We start from the raw sequence: 7,500 nt of genomic DNA, 5'->3' as shown, positions 1-7,500 counted from the left end.
CACGCTGATTCCTTCAGTGTAGCGCGCGTGCGGCCCAGAACATCTAAGGGCATCACAGACCTGTTATTGCTCAATCTCGTGCGGCTAGAAGCCGCCTGTCCCTCTAAGAAGAAAAGTAATCGCTGACAGCACGAAGGATGTCACGCGACTAGTTAGCAGGCTAGAGTCTCGTTCGTTATCGGAATTAACCAGACAAATCGCTCCACCAACTAAGAACGGCCATGCACCACCACCCACCGAATCAAGAAAGAGCTATCAATCTGTCAATCCTTCCGGTGTCCGGGCCTGGTGAGGTTTCCCGTGTTGAGTCAAATTAAGCCGCAGGCTCCACTCCTGGTGGTGCCCTTCCGTCAATTCCTTTAAGTTTCAGCTTTGCAACCATACTTCCCCCGGAACCCAAAAGCTTTGGTTTCCCGGAGGCTGCCCGCCGAGTCATCGGAGGAACTGCGGCGGATCGCTGGCTGGCATCGTTTATGGTTAGAACTAGGGCGGTATCTGATCGCCTTCGAACCTCTAACTTTCGTTCTTGATTAATGAAAACATACTTGGCAAATGCTTTCGCTTCTGTTCGTCTTGCGACGATCCAAGAATTTCACCTCTAACGTCGCAATACGAATGCCCCCGCCTGTCCCTATTAATCATTACCTCGGGTTCCGAAAACCAACAAAATAGAACCGAGGTCCTATTCCATTATTCCATGCACACAGTATTCAGGCGGGCTTGCCTGCTTTAAGCACTCTAATTTGTTCAAAGTAAACGTGCCGGCCCACCGAGACACTCACTCAAGAGCACCCTGGTAGGATTGCAACGGGGTCCGCCTCGGGACGCACGAGCACGCACGAGGCGCGTCGCACGCCTTCAGCTCGCCCCACCGGCAGGACGTCCCACGATACATGCCAGTTAAACACCGACGGGCGGTGAACCAACAGCGTGGGACACAAATCCAACTACGAGCTTTTTAACCGCAACAACTTTAATATACGCTATTGGAGCTGGAATTACCGCGGCTGCTGGCACCAGACTTGCCCTCCAATAGATACTCGTTAAAGGATTTAAAGTGTACTCATTCCGATTACGGGGCCTCGGATGAGTCCCGTATCGTTATTTTTCGTCACTACCTCCCCGTGCCGGGAGTGGGTAATTTGCGCGCCTGCTGCCTTCCTTGGATGTGGTAGCCGTTTCTCAGGCTCCCTCTCCGGAATCGAACCCTGATTCCCCGTTACCCGTTACAACCATGGTAGGCGCAGAACCTACCATCGACAGTTGATAAGGCAGACATTTGAAAGATGCGTCGCCGGTACGAGGACCGTGCGATCAGCCCAAAGTTATTCAGAGTCACCAAGGCAAACGGACCGGACGAGCCGACCGATTGGTTTTGATCTAATAAAAGCGTCCCTTCCATCTCTGGTCGGGACTCTGTTTGCATGTATTAGCTCTAGAATTACCACAGTTATCCAAGTAACGTGGGTACGATCTAAGGAACCATAACTGATTTAATGAGCCATTCGCGGTTTCACCTTAATGCGGCTTGTACTGAGACATGCATGGCTTAATCTTTGAGACAAGCATATGACTACTGGCAGGATCAACCAGGGAGCTGCGTCAACTAGAGCTGAGCAGCCGGCCGCCCGGGAGTGTGTCCCGGGGGCCCGCGCGAACACGCAAGCGTCCGCTCAATTATTCTGCAAACAGGAGGAGGCTGAGCTCCCCTGCACGATACACCTCGAAACCCTCTCAGGTCCCGGCGGCGCGCAGCGCCGTCCTAAGTACTTGGTCGGGTTCGAGAGAGGCGCAATCGCCCGGAGTTTGGCGAGTAGACGCTTTAGGTGCGACCACCCGTGCTCCCAACTGAGCTTGCCGCTGCCGACAGAGGCCCGGGAGCGTGCTGTCGTGGCATTGCCGGCGGGAGACAACACGCGCCACCTACGGTGGCCGGCAGCTCCAACGCCAGCGCCACAGAAGGACAAAAGCCCCACTTGGGTGCCGAAGCGAACTCTCCCAGCACAGCGCACGCGCCAACACGTCCGCACAGCTGCGATACAAACCACCTGCGAGAACCGCAGAGGCGACCGAGCAGCAGACGGCGTCGCGGCGCCGAGCGCCGGGCGGCGGCGCATCCTCAGCGCACACAGTCCTCAATCGGACCAGCACACTGCAGATGTCCACCGCGCTTCGCACCGGGCCCGCGAGGACCTACTTTGGCCGCACGGCGCCGCGTGCAGGGTGCGCCGGCGCGCAGCTGCGCCGCCTGCCGCCTCCGTCGGCCGGCGCGCCTGCCACTGGCCGCCCCCACCAGCCGGCTGTAGCGCGTGCGCCCACGCACCGCGCGGCCAGCACGCCGGGAGGCCCCCCCTCACCGGCCGGGGACGGTCCCACCCAGCCACCGCCGCGTATCGCTTCACACCCACATGCCATTCACGTTCGTGGGCATGGTGGGTATCGCTGAAACAACCGGTTGGTAGCTCAACCGATCGTCGCCATCACTGATTCACCTCTAGCGAGAACAACCGCACCACAACGGTTTACCAGTTGTTCATTTGCGTAACGTCACCAGCAAACGTAGACGTCCATCGCCATTTGCAAATTCAACGATTGTTGCATGCCTGTGTCAGGTGTCACGACACACTATGTCTGCCCACATACACGCAACAACATGTGCACGCTTCGCGAACACGTGGAAGGTGGCCCCCGTACGTATGCGATGTCCATTGCGCGAACGACTGTCAACCGGCCTCTGTCGCATGTCGCAGATGTGGAACGCAGTGCACCATGCTGTCACGGTGTGTGAGAAGAGACGACTACGTCTGACAACACGCGCCACTACATCAACAGACGGCTCATGCTGATCGCCATCCAGGGCATACCACACTGCAATCCGGCTCTTATAGGGAGACGACACATAGCTGAGTGCACAACAGTTGGACCGCATGGTTCGCCGTTGTTGGCGCAGTCGTTGTACGGTCACATGTACCACGATGTATCATTCAGTACATGAGGACCAATGTGCAGTACAGTGTGTGATTTGGACGTACAACATCAGCGGACAGTTGACACAGGCCGTACCACAGCGTAGGCTAAGTGCTTCGCCATGCGAATGCCAATGAACAACTGCGAAGGGCATTGAGCATGTACGTCCTGCTGCCATCCACATTACAGTGTATCGCTGCAAGGTGTTTAACATGAAGCGATACACTGGGGACCAGGCAGTGCGAGTAGCAAACTATATTGCGGGGGTTGCAGTTAGGCAACACTACACTAATTTAACGCGTCGTATGACAATTACAGAGCGGGTTAAGGCCCAACGTGTGTTGGGTTAAGGCCCAACGTGTGTTGGGTTAAGGCCCAACGTGTGTTGGGTTAAGGCCCAACGTGTGTTGGGTTAAGGCCCAACGTGTGTTGGGTTAAGGCCCAACGTGTGTTGGGTTAAGGCCCAACGTGTGTTGGGTTAAGGCCCAACGTGTGTTGGGTTAAGGCCCAACGTGTGTTGGGTTAAGGCCCAACGTGTGTTGGGTTAAGGCCCAACGTGTGTTGGGTTAAGGCCCAACGTGTGTTGGGTTAAGGCCCAACGTGTGTTGGGTTAAGGCCCAACGTGTGTTGGGTTAAGGCCCAACGTGGGTTGGGTTAAGGCGCAACGTGGGTTGGGTTAAGGCCCAACGTGGGTTGGGTTAAGGCGCAACGTGGGTTGGGTTAAGGCGCAACGTGGGTTGGGTTAAGGCGCAACGTGGGTTAGGTTAAGGCGCAACGTGGGTTAGGTTAAGGCGCAATATAGGTTAGGTTAAGGCGCAATATAGGTTAGGTTAAGGCGCAATATAGGTTAGGTTAAGGCGCAATATAGGTTAGGTTAAGGCGCAATATAGGTTAGGTTAAGGCGCAATATAGGTTAGGTTAAGGCGCAACGTAGGTTAGGTTAAGGCGCAACATAGGTTAGGTTAAGGCGCAACATAGGTTAGGTTAAGGCGCAACATGGGTTAGGTTAAGGCGCAATATAGGTTAGGTTAAGGCACAATATGGGTTAGGTTAAGGCACAATATGGGTTAGGTTAAGGCACAATATGGGTTAGGTTAAGGCACAATATGGGTTAGGTTAAGGCACAATATGGGTTAGGTTAAGGCACAATATGGGTTAGGTTAAGGCACAATATGGGTTAGGTTAAGGCACAATATGGGTTAGGTTAAGGCACAATATGGGTTAGGTTAAGGCACAATATGGGTTAGGTTAAGGCACAATATGGGTTAGGTTAAGGCACAATATGGGTTAGGTTAAGGCACAATATGGGTTAGGTTAAGGCACAATATGGGTTAGGTTAAGGCACAATATGGGTTAGGTTAAGGCACAATATGGGTTAGGTTAAGGCACAATATGGGTTAGGTTAAGGCACAATATGGGTTAGGTTAAGGCACAATATGGGTTAGGTTAAGGCACAATATGGGTTAGGTTAAGGCACAATATGGGTTAGGTTAAGGCACAATATGGGTTAGGTTAAGGCACAATATGGGTTAGGTTAAGGCACAATATGGGTTAGGTTAAGGCACAATATGGGTTAGGTTAAGGCACAATATGGGTTAGGTTAAGGCACAATATGGGTTAGGTTAAGGCACAATATGGGTTAGGTTAAGGCACAATATGGGTTAGGTTAAGGCACAATATGGGTTAGGTTAAGGCACAACGTGGGTTAGGTTAAGGCACAACGTGGGTTAGGTTAAGGCACAACGTGGGTTAGGTTAAGGCACAACGTGGGTTAGGTTAAGGCACAACGTGGGTTAGGTTAAGGCACAACGTGGGTTAGGTTAAGGCACAACGTGGGTTAGGTTAAGGCACAACGTGGGTTAGGTTAAGGCACAACGTGGGTTAGGTTAAGGCACAATACGGGTTAGGTTAAGGCACAATACGGGTTAGGTTAAGGCACAATACGGGTTAGGTTAAGGCACAATACGGGTTAGGTTAAGGCACAATACGGGTTAGGTTAAGGCACAATACGGGTTAGGTTAAGGCACAATACGGGTTAGGTTAAGGCACAATACGGGTTAGGTTAAGGCACAATACGGGTTAGGTTAAGGCACAATACGGGTTAGGTTAAGGCACAATACGGGTTAGGTTAAGGCACAATACGGGTTAGGTTAAGGCACAATACGGGTTAGGTTAAGGCACAATACGGGTTAGGTTAAGGCACAATACGGGTTAGGTTAAGGCACAATACGGGTTAGGTTAAGGCACAATACGGGTTAGGTTAAGGCACAATACGGGTTAGGTTAAGGCACAATACGGGTTAGGTTAAGGCACAATACGGGTTAGGTTAAGGCACAATACGGGTTAGGTTAAGGCACAATACGGGTTAGGTTAAGGCACAATATGGGTTAGGTTAAGGCACAATATGGGTTAGGTTAAGGCACAATATGGGTTAGGTTAAGGCACAATATGGGTTAGGTTAAGGCACAATATGGGTTAGGTTAAGGCACAATATGGGTTAGGTTAAGGCACAATATGGGTTAGGTTAAGGCACAATATGGGTTAGGTTAAGGCACAATATGGGTTAGGTTAAGGCACAATATGGGTTAGGTTAAGGCACAACGTGGGTTAGGTTAAGGCACAACGTGGGTTAGGTTAAGGCACAACGTGGGTTAGGTTAAGGCACAACGTGGGTTAGGTTAAGGCACAACGTGGGTTAGGTTAAGGCACAACGTGGGTTAGGTTAAGGCACAACGTGGGTTAGGTTAAGGCACAACGTGGGTTAGGTTAAGGCACAACGTGGGTTAGGTTAAGGCACAATACGGGTTAGGTTAAGGCACAATACGGGTTAGGTTAAGGCACAATACGGGTTAGGTTAAGGCACAATACGGGTTAGGTTAAGGCACAATACGGGTTAGGTTAAGGCACAATACGGGTTAGGTTAAGGCACAATACGGGTTAGGTTAAGGCACAATACGGGTTAGGTTAAGGCACAATACGGGTTAGGTTAAGGCACAATACGGGTTAGGTTAAGGCACAACGTGGGTTAGGTTAAGGCACAACGTGGGTTAGGTTAAGGCACAACGTGGGTTAGGTTAAGGCACAACGTGGGTTAGGTTAAGGCACAACGTGGGTTAGGTTAAGGCACAACGTGGGTTAGGTTAAGGCACAATACGGGTTAGGTTAAGGCACAATACGGGTTAGGTTAAGGCACAATACGGGTTAGGTTAAGGCACAATACGGGTTAGGTTAAGGCACAATACGGGTTAGGTTAAGGGACAATACGGGTTAGGTTAAGGCACAATACGGGTTAGGTTAAGGCACAATACGGGTTAGGTTAAGGCACAATACGGGTTAGGTTAAGGTACACATTGTTGTAAGGAAAGGTGTTTTGGGGGGGGGGGGGGGCCGGTTTGTTGATTGTGATTATCGTAAGTAAATGACTGCGGCATCATCTGATTTGCCACGTCAGGGTGCACCTTTGGCTCATAACAGGCGGCGCTCTGATTCCATGCTTGTGGCAGACCTGTGTCTTTCATTCCTGCCATTGTTTGTGTGCTGTGACAGGAGGCAGTATTGTGATGTTGGGTGTACCCCTGTGTAGGACATGTGTGGGTGTTGGTGGCTTAGCTGAGCAATGGTGGTTGTCGGAAGGGTGGGATATTCTGTTTTGTGAGTGGACCTCCCGGTCTGGTTATGATAGTGTGGATAGTCTAATGTGGCGGAGAGGATGCACTGGGTGTTGTTCCATGCTGGTGCTTACATATTGTCTCTGTGCCTGTTACAGGCAGAGAGTAGTGCGTGATAAGAGTGTCTGGCTGACGTGTGGTTGTGATTGTGAGCAGAGTCTTTCAGCATGTATACGGACAGTTGTATACATTATCTGTATTTTGATGGCTCTATCTATTACTAATCAGCGCCGTGTATACGTTTCATCCGGTTCCAGTCGAAACTGTTGTATCTCTGTACATTAGTGACACGGCGAGGCCGCCATGTAGTTACTCGTCTCGGCAGCTTCCACCGGTGTATGGCAAATGATTATAAGGAATCAGTCTAGTCGTCAATACCGATAGTGTGACGTCACATGTCTGGGGTGGGGGACGCTGCGCCCTTCCGGTGGGTCATGGCCTAGAAAGACTCTTCCCACGCAGGGGGGCTTGGACTGTCATTGACTCTTCCGAGTAATATACTTGCCGTACGTTTTTGCGACTGCGAGTGCAACGCTCACCGGTACCGACATGGATGGAGCGCCTCCTAGCTGACCGCTGAGCATCTGCATTCGTACAGAGAGCAACGCGATCGCGTCTGTAGCTCGTAAGTGGTACAGCTCGCAGCTCATGTATAGGGACAGCGGGAATGTCGCATATTGGACATAACTCTTCATGAAACGCACGTTATAGGGGTGGATTGCACATTGCGCGTGCGAGCAAAGTCCGCCGTTCATCCGCTGGAGTTGCGGGTTGGGCGGTTGGGGTGGGGCACGAACGGGTGCAGGTGGAGTGATTGCCGGTCCACGACTTCGTGCGGCAGAGGCGCTGGCGTTGGGGTGCTGTT

General features: G+C 51.7%; 1 non-coding gene across 1 annotated transcript in view; it reads right to left on the bottom strand.

The window, feature by feature from the left end:
• LOC124560820 overlaps window positions 1-1,596 on the bottom strand; it is a 1,910-nt gene extending 314 nt beyond the window's left edge. Inside the window, exon 1 of the ribosomal RNA XR_006969330.1 lies at window positions 1-1,596. This exon is cut by the window's left edge and continues 314 nt beyond it. This is a non-coding gene — a ribosomal RNA (small subunit ribosomal RNA).
• Between the last annotated feature and the right edge of the window lie 5,904 nt (window positions 1,597-7,500).

This window comes from Schistocerca americana, unplaced genomic scaffold (genome assembly GCF_021461395.2).
Source record: "Schistocerca americana isolate TAMUIC-IGC-003095 unplaced genomic scaffold, iqSchAmer2.1 HiC_scaffold_112, whole genome shotgun sequence".
In the NCBI taxonomy this organism is placed as follows: Eukaryota; Metazoa; Arthropoda; class Insecta; order Orthoptera; family Acrididae; genus Schistocerca; species Schistocerca americana.
Note: the sequence above shows the minus strand (reverse complement) of the source record. Positions and strands in the feature narration are given on the sequence as shown.